The sequence below is a fragment of the Kogia breviceps genome, chromosome 3 (genome assembly GCF_026419965.1).
Source record: "Kogia breviceps isolate mKogBre1 chromosome 3, mKogBre1 haplotype 1, whole genome shotgun sequence".
NCBI classification, from domain to species: Eukaryota; Metazoa; Chordata; class Mammalia; order Artiodactyla; family Physeteridae; genus Kogia; species Kogia breviceps.
In genome coordinates this window covers 94,081,032-94,093,715 of record NC_081312.1, presented here as the reverse complement: position 1 = coordinate 94,093,715, position 12,684 = coordinate 94,081,032, and the positions used below count along the sequence as shown (strand labels likewise).

Below are 12,684 nucleotides of genomic sequence, written 5' to 3'. Positions count from 1 at the left end.
TATTCGGAAAGCCGGCAGATTGTGAGAAGATGGCAGACTAGTGTCTCAAAAAGACTACCTTGGGCTTCCCTGGTGGCACAGTGGTTAAGAATCTGCCTGCCAATGCAGGAGACACGGGTTCGATCCCTGGTCTGGGAAGCTCCCACATGACGCGTAGCAACTAAGCCTGTGCACCACAACTACTGAGCTTGCGCTCTAGAGCCCATGAGCCACAACTACTGAACCCACGTGCCTAGAGCCTGTGCTCCGCAACAAGAGAAGCCACCACAATGAGAAGCCTCCGTACCGCAACAAAGAGTAGCCCCGTCTCCCTGCAGCTAGAGAAAGCCCGCGTGCAGCAATGAAGACCCAACACAGACAAAAATAAAAACAAATAAATTTATGTAAAAAAAAAAAAAAAGACCTTCTTATCGGGGTCTGGATGCCAGTTTTCTTTCATAGAAAAGAGAGGTGGAGGAGGTGAGGAAGTAAAGTAAAAAGGCTGTAAGTCTTGCAAATATCTCCTGGAATGGCCAGCCTCAGGGAGGGGATGTGTTAATTTCTTCTTTCTTGTAGCCATTCACAAGTGGACAGGGTCTGGATGTTTCCCTGAACATAGGCACTTTGGTTTAACATTCAGGCAGAGGGGCAGGGTTCCCCAAGGCAGGCCATTATGTATAGACAGTATCCTTTTAGTGAACAAAAGCAACGGGAAACAAAGGTTAAAGTAAAAGAAACAGATCTGACATGTAGCCAGATTTTGTTCTTCCCTGTAACAACAGCATTATCCACAATAGCTAAAAGGCGAAAGCAACCCATAATGTCTATCAACAAATGAATGGATTTTTTTTAATGTGGTATATACATGCTATGGAATATTATTCAACTTTAAAAAGAAATGAAATTCTGGGACTTCTCTGGTGGTCCAGTGGCTAAGACTCTGCACTCCCAATGCAGGGGACCCAGGTGTGATCCCTGGGTCAGGGAACTAGAACCCACATGCCGCAACTAAGAGTTCACATGCCATAACTAAAAGATCCCGTATGCCACAACTAAAGATTCGACATGCTGCAAATAAGACCCAATGCAGCCAAATAAATAAATACTAAAAAAAAAAAAAAAAAAAAAAAATGAAATTCTGACACATGCTTTAATATGGATCTACCTTGAAAACACGGTGCTAAGTGAAAGTGAAATAAGCTAGTCACAAAAAGACAAATAATGTATGATTCCACTTAAACGAGGTACCTAGAAATAGTCAAATTTAGAGACAGAAAGTAGAACCGTCGTTGCCAGGGTTTGGGGAAAAGGGAAAGTGAGGTGTTATTGTTTAGTGAGTACAAAGTTTCAGTTTGGGAAGATGAGAAAATTCTGGAGATGGATGGTGGTGATGGTTCACAATAATGTAAATGTATGTAAAACCACTGAACTATATACTTAGAAATGGTTAGAATGATAAACTTTATGTAATATATATTTTACCACAATAAAAAAAGAAAAAATGTTCACAAAAATTTTTAAAGAATATTGGTCATTAGAAAGTATCTGGTATTGTTTTAGCTCTTTATTTTGTAGCTCTGAACTTTGAATAACCCATTTTCTCAGTTCAGTGGTTCTTAAAGTGTGATCTGGGGACCCTTGGAGGTCACCAATACCTTTACAGGAAACTCATAAAGTCAAAATTATTTTCATAGCAATACGAAGATGTTATTTGTGTTTTTTTAACTTCATTCTCTCATGAGTAAATATTGGAGTTCTGCAAAGGTCTTATGACATATGTTATCACAAAAGACTGAATTCAGAAGCAGCAAGGAGAATTCTACTCTCTTCTATTAAGTCAGACATTGTTTTTCCTGAAAATTTGTCTCCAAAACTATAGTTATTTTCATAAAATATTTATGTTAATGTTACCGAGTCCAAGCTCTCTCTGCTCACCACATGACAGACCAATAAATCAGAGAGGAGGTGCTGAGGCAAGGAATACAACTTTATTCGGAAAGCCAGCAGACTGAGAAGATGGCAGACTAGTGTCTCTGAAAAAACATCTTAGGGGTTTGGATGCCAGTTTCTTTTATAGCACAGAGAGGGGGAGGAGATGAAGAAGTAAAGTAAAAAGGCCATACGTTTTGCAAATATCCCCTGGAATGGCCAGCCTCAGGGAGGGGATGTGTGAATTTCTTCTTTCTCAGAGCCATCCACAGGTGGACAGGGTCCAGATGTTTCCCTAAACAAAGGCACTTTGGTTTAACATTCAGGCAGAGGGGCAGGGTTCCCCGACACATAATACATAAGCAAGCTTCCCGTTGCTTTTCTTCTTTTAGTGAAGGAAAGAAACGGGAAGCAAAGGTTAAATAAAAGAAACAGATCCAACATGTAGTCAGATTTGGTTCTTCCCTGTTACATTAACATGTAATAGAATTATTATTATAATTCTAAATGAATTAGTATTTTAATATTTTCTCTAATTTCTAATATGGAAAACAGTGATAGATAAAATCTACAGAAACAAAAACTTTGGGGTTCTCAATATTTTTAAGAGTGTAAAGTTGTCCCAAGACCCAAAATTTTGAGAATTGCTGGTCCAGTTTATAGGGTGATCAGGCAAACCCATTAAGATGCTAGCAAAATGACATTTCTCGCCTAAAATTTTACCCATAACCTCAGGTTAATCAGGCTAATCTCCAACCTCTTCTAAATTCAGATAAAACACAAAATTGTCTGTGAACATAAACAGTTTTGTCAAATGTGAGTTAAGTAATACTACTTGCTGATAAATAATTCTGAATCTGCAAACTTCTGGGCCTGACTTTATTGCTACTGGATCAAAATTCATGCCTGCACATAGAGGATGGCAGTTGAATATTCTAACACAAATTAGGGGTTTGGAAGAAATGTAGTCTTTAATTGTGCCCCTTATCTATTTTGTGGTCACTTAAATATAACCCACTAATTATAGAGTTCTTATTCTACTTAGACATACAATTTAAAATTCATTATCCAGCAGTATAATTCGCAAAGACTGTATAAAGACTAGTTATACAATAGTGACATCAGAAATATAGTCATAGTTTAAAATAGGTCACTCAGTCTTCTTTTAGTCTGTGTAACCATGTTTTGCTTTCTAAAAGATCCTTGAGAAAAGATGTTTTTGGTAAACGCTGACTGAAACTGTCTTAATTCTTTTCCTTTGCAGGAAATCAGGTCTTATCAAGTCACCTACAGGCATAGTGGTTAAAAACTTAAACTTGCCGGGTAGGCAAACCTGCATTCCAATCTCAGCTCAGATACTTAGTAGCTGTGTGACCTCAGGCAAATTGCTTACCATCTTTTATTTTATTTTGTTTTTTTACTTTTTAATTTTTTTATGGATAAGTAGTACTTTTATTTGAAATAACACAAAGAAGCATAGCTAAAAATATTCTATTCACGCAAAAGAAGGCAGCAAAGGAAGAAGAAACTAAAGATCAGATGGAACAATTAGAAAACAAATACCAAGATGACATATTTAAATCCAACCATATCAGTAATTACATTAAGTGTAAATGGACTCTAGTTGAAAGACACAGGTTGTTAATTTGTATGAAAAAGCAATACTCAACCATATACAGGTCTCCCACGCTATCCAAAAGTGGAGGATTCCTGTGAAATCTTTTGTAAGCCAAAATGGCGTGAAGCAAAAAAGGAATTACCTTAGGACACATCTTGTTAATAGATGCACAAAATAAATCAAGATAAAGCACAGATGCTCAAAGCTATGGTGGCCTAACGCTGGGATGCTGAGTGTAGTTCCCAGGGAATGAGCTTGGAGGCGCCGCTCTTGATGCTCAGGGTTTGCACCGCCTCTATAAGAGCTCACTGCAAAACAAACACTGAAAGCTATTTTCGGTTTTCACCTTTTTTCGTAAAAGTGAAAATCCTCTTCAGATTTCTTTCATTTAGCAACAGGTACCAATGTAGGTCTTTCATCAAAGTGAAGGAGGTAAAGCAAACTTTCAAAAAGCAGGGCATACTTGTATTGTCTATAAGAGAAGCACTTTAAAGATACAAATAGATTACAATTAAAAAAGAGATGGAACCTGGTAGCCCTACAAGCATTTGGTATTAAACATAAACTCTGTGCAAATGATGACTGGGATGGTAAAAAGAGCAGGACAAATATTCGAGCAGGAGAGCAGACCTTTCTTGATTCCTTCTGGTGAGCAGGGGTTGCTGCTGACATTTCTTCTGATCTGAGGTGGTGGGATCTAGGTCTTCCCAGATCTGTCCAGTTCACCTCCAGTGTTTTAATTGCTCTGGAGATACAGGGAGCAATAAACTTGGGAAGCTGCCCTTTACACTTTGCCTATAGGTTCTCACTTGCGGCTCACCATCCTATGGTGGTTCTTCCTCTCAAGTCCTTTCTTTAGCACACAACACTGCTCCACTCTCGGCGCCCGGTCAGGGCCTCTCAGAGCAAAAGCGGGGACTGAGAGACGTAAGGGTACAGGGGCGACAAGGGACGGACCCCTGAGTGCAGGGCTCTAACAGGTACCGGGGACCAACAGGCTGCAGCACAGCGCCCCCAGGGTGTTCCTCCGGCGCCGCGTGCAGAGCCGGAAAGGCGCCGCTTACCATCTTTTAATCCCACTTTACCTATCAGTAAAATAGAGATATTAATACCTTTTCCCAACGGATTAAGTAAGAATTAAGTAACGGGTAAAAAGCAATTAGCCCAGTCCTGGATCCATATTAAGCACCTGATCAATATTAGCAACTATTTCAAATACTGTTATTGGCCTCCATTACACTATCGAGCTATTTCGAATTAGAAGTAAGAGAAAGAAATCAAAGGCCTTGCTGTTATCATTTTCCCTCTTTCCTTAGGAAATGCAGAGACTGACAACACTAAGAACTATAGAAAGGGAAAAGCAGTCACTCTTCTGTCTGTCCTCTGAAAGCAAAGGATAGTCAGAGAAGAGGATTAAGCCAAGTCATGTCTCTTGTAGCCCCAGTTCATTAATTCTAAAATGAACATTTATTTCACATTATAACACCTCTGCAATAGGGATATGTCTTACACTGCTTAACTAGCAAGGTTTTTTCTTTCTTAATGCTAAATAAAATAATGGCAAATCTTAAAATTCATGGCATCTTAAATTCAATGAAATAGAGTAATTGAGCTTTCTACTAAAAAATACAAATAGCACCCAAATAATCCCCCAAAGTACACCCTTTATTATTGTATTTATCACAGTATCTTACCATATCTCTCCCCAGGCCTAACATGCTCATCATCTGGCACAAAGATGTCACTTAGATTGATGGAATCAATGCATGCATGGGCTTGATCTGACCTTATTCACCACTCCTACTGTGAGTATCTGAAAAAAAATGTAGCCAAGGGAAGTCTATTTCTCTTTTCTCAGAATCCAACAGTCTTTAATTATATAGTGTTGATGTTGCTTATACTTGTTTCATGCATGTGAACCTCATCTACCCAACTATAGTGTAAGCATCTCAAGATAAGGACTGAGTCAGATAAATTTGCCTTCCCTACAGGGCTGGTGACATGGTATATACTTAGTGATCAATTGCCTAAAGGGATTTTGTTTATACACTGTACAAGGATATATGACCATATTCCTGCCAATCTGACTCCCCTAGAATTCTGAGTAGGGGATTTTAAAAAATTCCTTCGGGAATTCCCTTGCAGTCCAGTGGTTAGGACTCTGTGCTCTCACTGCCCAGGGCTGGGTTCAATCCCTGGTTGGGGAACTAAGATCCCACAAGAGTATGGCACAGCCAAAAAAAAATAAAATATATAAATTGTTGGAGAACTTAAAAAATCCTTTGCTGCTCTAACAATTCAAATCACTTAGAATTTCTTTCTCCACCACTTACTGATTGTTAATGGACCCTTTGTTGATCAGAAGAGTCAAACCTATAGTGAAAGAATTACAGACTGCAGAGTAGATGGTCACTGGCATAGCTGACGCTGTTGGTGTATCACTCACAGACCCTCTGATCACTTTTGATCAATTCTGGGGTCTATCTCCTAACTTAGGTTTGCTTTGCTTCCAAACAAGATGCTTTGTCAGTATTTGCAGAAATTCAGAATTGCCCTGGGGGAACCATAGCCATTGATTGATTGGTGCCTAAATAGAAAGCCCACCACATTTGCCTCAAGGCTGGCTAAACCCTGAGGTATAATTTATGCTCCAGATCTCCTCACAGGATCAGGCCAAGGCCAGGGCTTCATGAAACTGCACCGCACCGTGCTTGCTTCATTTCCCCCAACCCTATCCTACTCCCTCTACACCCTTAAAAAAGGTCATCTTTGAGACAGTTAGGATCTGAATTTGATAGTGTCTGAGTTTTTGCATAAAAATAATGGAAAAAAAAGTTTTGTGTTCCAAGATTTAAACGTTTATTCTTCACCCTGGATGTATATTCTTGAAACTCATAATGAGCAATATAAAACCACCAACAAAACCAAGACTGGAGAGTCTTTCTGCCCTGCCCTTTAGGAGGACACATTCTGCCCTGAGCAGGATAATAGGAATAAGGGAACAAAAGAAGAGCAAACAATAAGAACTGACCAAACAGCATTTCACAATCAATTTTATTTTATTTACAAGTGATATTTATCTAATTTTATTTTTGACAATGTCTGGCTTCTTTGCTGAGCTTCTTAGTGGCCTTTTGGAACTAAAACTGTAGTGCAAAATGAGTTGATCGACATTTTGATAAAATGCTGCAAGATTACATAACAGAAATGCATCCTCTAATAGGCTCCGGTTTCTCTTTCACTACATCCCTTATAAAGTAGTAGTTTTCCTTATCAATGGTTTCTTTTACCTGTGGTTAACGACTGTCAGAAAATTCCAGAAATAAACAATTCATAACTTTTAAATTGGGCACCATTCTGAGTAGCGTGATGAATCTTGTGCCATCCTGCTCCATCCACCTGGGATGCAAACCATCCCTTTGTCCAGCATATCCATGGAGTATACACTACCCACTGGTTAGTATAGGAAAAAACATAGCATACCTAGGGTTTGGTACTATCTGAGGTTTCAGGTATCCACTGCGGGTCTTGGAAGATATCCCTACGGATAAGGGGGACTACTGTACTCTGGAATCTCAAAAACAAATCTCAGGATCTATTTTAGTGAATGGAACAGTTATACAAGTTTGTACACCTTGGCAGGCAGTTTCAAAAATTTGTTTCTGAATTTCTTCAAAGCTCTTAGGTGTGGTAGATGGAAGTGTGGATGGTGACAACTCTGGGACTGAATTCTTGTTATTTTCCTTTTAAGGCATTCAGCAAGTTGTTTAATCTTCCTGAGCTTCAGTTTTATTTCCTTAATAAGACTGTTATAAAGAAATGAATGAGATAATATGTAGTTAGTGGGGCAGCTGTTTGAGATGTTAATTTATATCTTGTTCAGGCTGCTATAAGTATTTCTGCCTCCCCGATCCAAGGAAAGCAACCACGTCTGCCTCCAGGAGTAGTTAATGGCTTTAATGTTGCAGGGCCAAAATTAAAAGTTGTCTGACACTCAGAGCATAACATTTGGTCTAGTCTTGAAGGTGATACAGCTGGATTGTTGCAGGTAGCAGGAGACATTAAGGGTTGGGAGAAGAAGGGGACCAACACTAGAGAGTCAACTATCTGGGAAACACCTCCCCATGTTTAGAGGGGACACATTTATGGATTTCAAGAGAGTCAGGGACATGTGCCCTACTCCCACACAGTAGCAGGATCCAGGGCCTCTGATGGTGGCCAGCTTGTTACAAAATTGTATGGATCAAGATAGAATGATAGAACTTATTTTCTTTAACAGTTTTTCGGCTGGATTTATAATTTTAAGATATTTAACATATGGTATATGAACCTCCATTTGTATTCTTGTCCTAATCCCTGTAAATATTTGGGGTGGCCTGGAAAAGGGACCATAAGGACTTGGATCATGAACAACCAACAGTGGTAGCTAATGCAGTCTGAATAACGGAGAGCCCATCTCAGAATATTATGGAATGTGTAGGACCCGGGGATGGTATAGAAACCCCTAATAAATTTTCTTCCCCCTAATGTAAACATGACAAATCCTGAATTTCTCATCTCCCTTGACCTAGGTGGCTCAGAGCCAGATTTAACTTCATTTAGAACAAAATAGGGGCACGGATTTTTCTCTATCTTTTTCACTGCTTTATCCCTAGCACCTAGAACAGTGCCAATACACTTTGTTGAATGAATGGATTCTTGCTTCCAGTACGAAGGACCAAACTTCCACCTGCCACATTGTGTAAAGCTCCTGGTTTTGTGCTGTCACATATTAGGTGTCAGTGTCAGGCACTCATTTTTGCCAAATGCCATATAATACATCCTTGTATCTAATGTGTCACATGAGCCTAGAATATGCTGTTTATTTATTAAATTGTTTTAGCACCTTTAGCACTGTCTGTTATGCACAGACAACTAAGTACTTCGCTTGCCAGCTTTCCTCTCTCCCTTCCTAAGTCCTAATCCCACTTTTCTGATAGGGCCCCTATCATAAATCCAGGGTTTCTTTGGCCCTGTATGTGAAACCAATTCTGTTTCAGAGACCACAGCCTTAGGGTTCTAGATCCTTCTCCATCTGTATGCAACTTTTCTGCCCTACATAGTACAGTGCTGTTCCTTGGTTGTGCCCACATTTAACATAGTACCTGCCTTCTCTCCCATCCTAGATACAATCCCAAAGTTAGAAATTCCCTTACCAACACCACCAGCTTTCCACACAAGAGATACCCTTTGATCTCTGGGCCAGAAAGTGATGGTTCTACTGTCACCCTTCAGGACAATTTATTTAGGGAAGAGTTGTAGAAAGGTCGAATCCATCTAAAAGCAACCTTCTTTCTTGGCACTGAGGACTGAAGGGTATTGTTTTAAAGCCTTCTGTAAGGCTCCATGTGCCTCTGTGTTTCTCAGCTTCTGCCATCTATAGAGAATACACCTGTTCTCAGAGGACTGAAAGACCATATGGTCTCCACCCTGTTGTTGGGATATAGTCGCAATCATGGCTAGAATTTTATTAGTCTGAGTTTGACCTTTTTCTGTGTGTATTCACTAGCTTAGCGATTTAACTACTCTGAAACTCTATTAGTACCAAGCTCAGTAAGCTCCTAATTTGTACACTGGAGGCTCCTTGCAGGCAAGAACTGTGCCTTTTGGTTCTATATCTCCAGCACTTAGTACCCCACCTGGTATGTAGTACTGTTCAGTGAAATCCCTCCTAGAGATAGATTCTGTGTCAAGAACTGTAAAGGGTCTGGGTTTTACCCTACTTGCAAGTTAACAAGTTAGCCTGTCATAGTTTCATGGATGCTGGTAGAAGACATGAGACTCCTGGGTTAGAGTTAAAAATGGTTTATTACTCATAGCAATAGTAGTAGCTAGAGTATCTGCCTTTTTTAAGTCAGTTCTCCAAGACCTAGTTTCCAGAAAGCAATGGGAATAGAGCCAGTTAACACCTGTACCTGAAGAACTCTGAGCTTAGAGAGCCCAAATCTTTGTTTTACTTTGCAGAATTTTTATGGTTTTATTTAAGACAAATGAAATTTGCACATGAACTGTTCATTTTCTTCACTGTGCAGCCTGGCATTGCAATCAGTGACTCACAGACAGCTGGGCTGCTCTTTCCACAATGCCTCTGAGGTTCTTGGAGGAAATGAGAGCCATCTCAGCACAGTAAGTTTGTTGCACATCAGCAGCACTTCCAACTTTTTGATGTTGTAGACCAGAAACTTCTAGAAACCACTAGGCAGCATGTGCTTCATTTTCTTGTTGCTGCCATGACCAATATTGGGCATCAATATCTGGCACTTGAATCTTCTCTGTACCCTGTTGTCGATGCCTCTGGGTTTCTGCCAGTTACACTTAATTTTGATGTATCAGCCTAACTGGTGCTGGATGAACTTCTTGATCTTCTCTTTGATCACTTTGGTCTTCATAAGGTGTCTGAGAACAGTCATGATGCTGGGTTGGAGATGGCTGCTACCTCCCCTGAATCTTTTATAATGGGCAGTAAATATGCCTAACTTTACTCCAGGAGGACACCCTGTTGCCATCAAACATTCTTGAAAAGGTAGTCTGGAAGAAAGTGCAGTTGGTGCCTCATTTACAGGACTTGTAGAAATGGGAGTGACCCATGGAGAAATGTCTCAACAGACGGCTGAAGTGAAACAGAGGTGGCAGCAGCCTGAAGTTCACCTGCCCCTGCCCAACCCAATCTCAGAAGCCTCCATGAGCAAACAGTTTTTTCAGTGTTTCAGGAGTACTCTGCTCATTCTGGCTTCTACTTCTTTGGGGGTCCAATACTCCCTGCCTTGAATGCCTTTTCCTTACTCCTCTACTATGTAAATCTTACTCATCCTTATAGATCAGATTCAAATTCCACTCTCCTATAAAGCATTCCCTGACCAGCCCAACTCACAGTGATTTCTTCTCCAATATTACAGAGTGATTATTACCTATATCAATCATATTGACACTTAGGAAGTAACAATAATAACACCAACAACCTCTGACATTTGTGTTTTGTGTATCATTTTACCTTTTACTAAGTATTTTTACATAAACTATTCCCTTTGACTCTCACAGCAATCTGCAAGACATGCAAAGGAAAATATTGTTTTCAATTTATAGATAAAGAAAAGCAGAAATTCAGAAATGTGCCCAAAGTCACCTAGTTAATAAACAGGCCATCAGATTTAGCATTAGTTCCCAGGCTCATAATGGCTGCACTATGCCATTTCTTCTTGCTGTTTAAACTCCCAAATGGATTTATTTAATGTAGTGTTAAGTCTCAGAGAGACTTGATACTTTCCCTCTGGTCAAAGAGTAGGGGTGGAGATTAGAGTTACAGCAGAGTCTAGTGGTTAAGGGTCCTGAGTCAGACAAACCTGCTGTGGAGAGATTTCTTGGGCTCACCAATATACAGGTTGCCTCACCTTCCAGAACCTGGAGCTAAACCACATTTCGCAGGTTCCCTTGCATCCTAGATTCCCATGTGACTGAGTTCTAGCCAATGGAATGTGGGCAGAAGTGATGTCACTACTTCCAGGTGTGACCTTGAAACATCCTATTCAGTCTTCCATGCTCTTTCCATCACTCCAGGCTGATTGATGATGGGGAGATCTTGAAGCTACAGTATGCTTAAGCCATAAGATGGAAGGGGCCTGTGTACATGAGTCACTGCTTAGAGGTGAGCTGTCTAAAAGAGCCACCTGATGAGGACCATCCATGCTGCACTTTGCCCTAGCAAGAAACACATTTTATTCTGTTACATTACTATGATTTTGGGATTGCTAAACCAGTTACCCTACCCTAATACACTTGAGATTAAAATCCAGCACTATAATCCACCAGTCTAGTGTGACTTTCTGTGTGGTACTTAGTCTTTATTTACCCATTTTTATGATGGAAATAATAATAATACCTATCTTATAGAATGCTTATGAGAATTAAATGAGATAACATATGCAAAGGACTAAGCACAGTGTCGGGCACATAGTATAAATGCTATTTAATCAATAAATACTATTAACTTTTCATGTTATTATTTCTAACACATTTTCTGCTGATTCCAAACAAAACTTTGAATTTCTGTTTTTCCAACTTGTGTTAGAGGAGAAAAGACAGTGCTTCCTCTCACTCTTATTACCTTATGAGAATGAGAATGGCTCAGGGTTAGTCAGGGTTAGAGTCAGTCTGCACACAGACCTTGTTTTCTGGGTGTCCTGCCAATCCATTCTTTCCTGCCCCTAGGGACTTAAAATCAGTGAGGAGGGGAGTTCCCTGGTGGCCTAGTGGTTAGAATTCCGGGCTTTCAGTGCCATGGCCTGGGTTCAATCCCTGGTAGGGGAACTGAAATCCCACAAGCTGCATGGCCAAAAAAAATTTTTTTAATAAAATAGAACAGCAACAAAAAATTTATAAGGCTATTGCCATTGCAAAAAAAATCAAAATCTTCTGAAAATCTCTGAATATCATACTGGAAATATGTATTTCTAACTAAAGGTGACATTTGATAATGCTTAGTCTTAATATTCACAATGAACTCATCAGTTGTGGTTGGGTCATTTGAAATGACGCGACTACATCTTTCAAGTAAAAAAATTCGGGGCTTCCCTGGTGGCACAGTGGTTAAGAATCCGTCTGCCAATGCAGGGGACACGGGTTCGAGCCCTGGTCCAGGAATATCCCACATGCCGCGGAGCACCTAAGCCTGTGCGCCACAACTACTGAGCCTGCACTCTAGAGCCCGCCAGCCACAACTACTGAAGCCCGTGCACCTAGAGCCCATGCTCTGCAGCAAGAGAAGCCGCCACAATGAGAAGCCCGTGCACCGCAACGAAGAGTAGCCCCTGCTTGCCGCGACTAAAGAGAGCCCGCGCGCAGCAACGAAGACCCAATGCGCCAAAAATTAATTAATTAATTAATTAATTAAAAATTCTATTCTTTGGGTGATAATGGTGTGTCAGTGTAGTTTCATCAATTGTCACAAATGTATGACTCTGGTGGGAATTCCCTGGTGGTCCACTGGTTTGGACTCCACACTTTCACTGCCGTGGTGGGGTTCAATCCCTGGTCATCCCACAGGCCACAAAATGTGGCCCCCAAAAACCAACCAAACAAAAAAAACAAATGTATGACACTGGTGAGCGATGTCGATAATAGGA

General features: G+C 40.3%; 1 long non-coding RNA gene and 1 pseudogene across 1 annotated transcript in view; one reads left to right on the top strand and one right to left on the bottom strand.

Annotated features, from left to right (window-relative positions):
* Positions 1 to 12,394, top strand: part of LOC136793823 (uncharacterized) — a 71,423-nt gene extending 59,029 nt beyond the window's left edge. Inside the window, exon 3 of the long non-coding RNA XR_010839696.1 lies at positions 12,173 to 12,394. This is a non-coding gene — a long non-coding RNA (uncharacterized lncRNA). The remainder of the gene's footprint in view (positions 1 to 12,172) is intronic.
* On the bottom strand, positions 9,547 to 9,975 carry LOC131752865 (large ribosomal subunit protein eL32-like; annotated as a pseudogene).
* Positions 12,395 to 12,684: the final 290 nt, after the last annotated feature.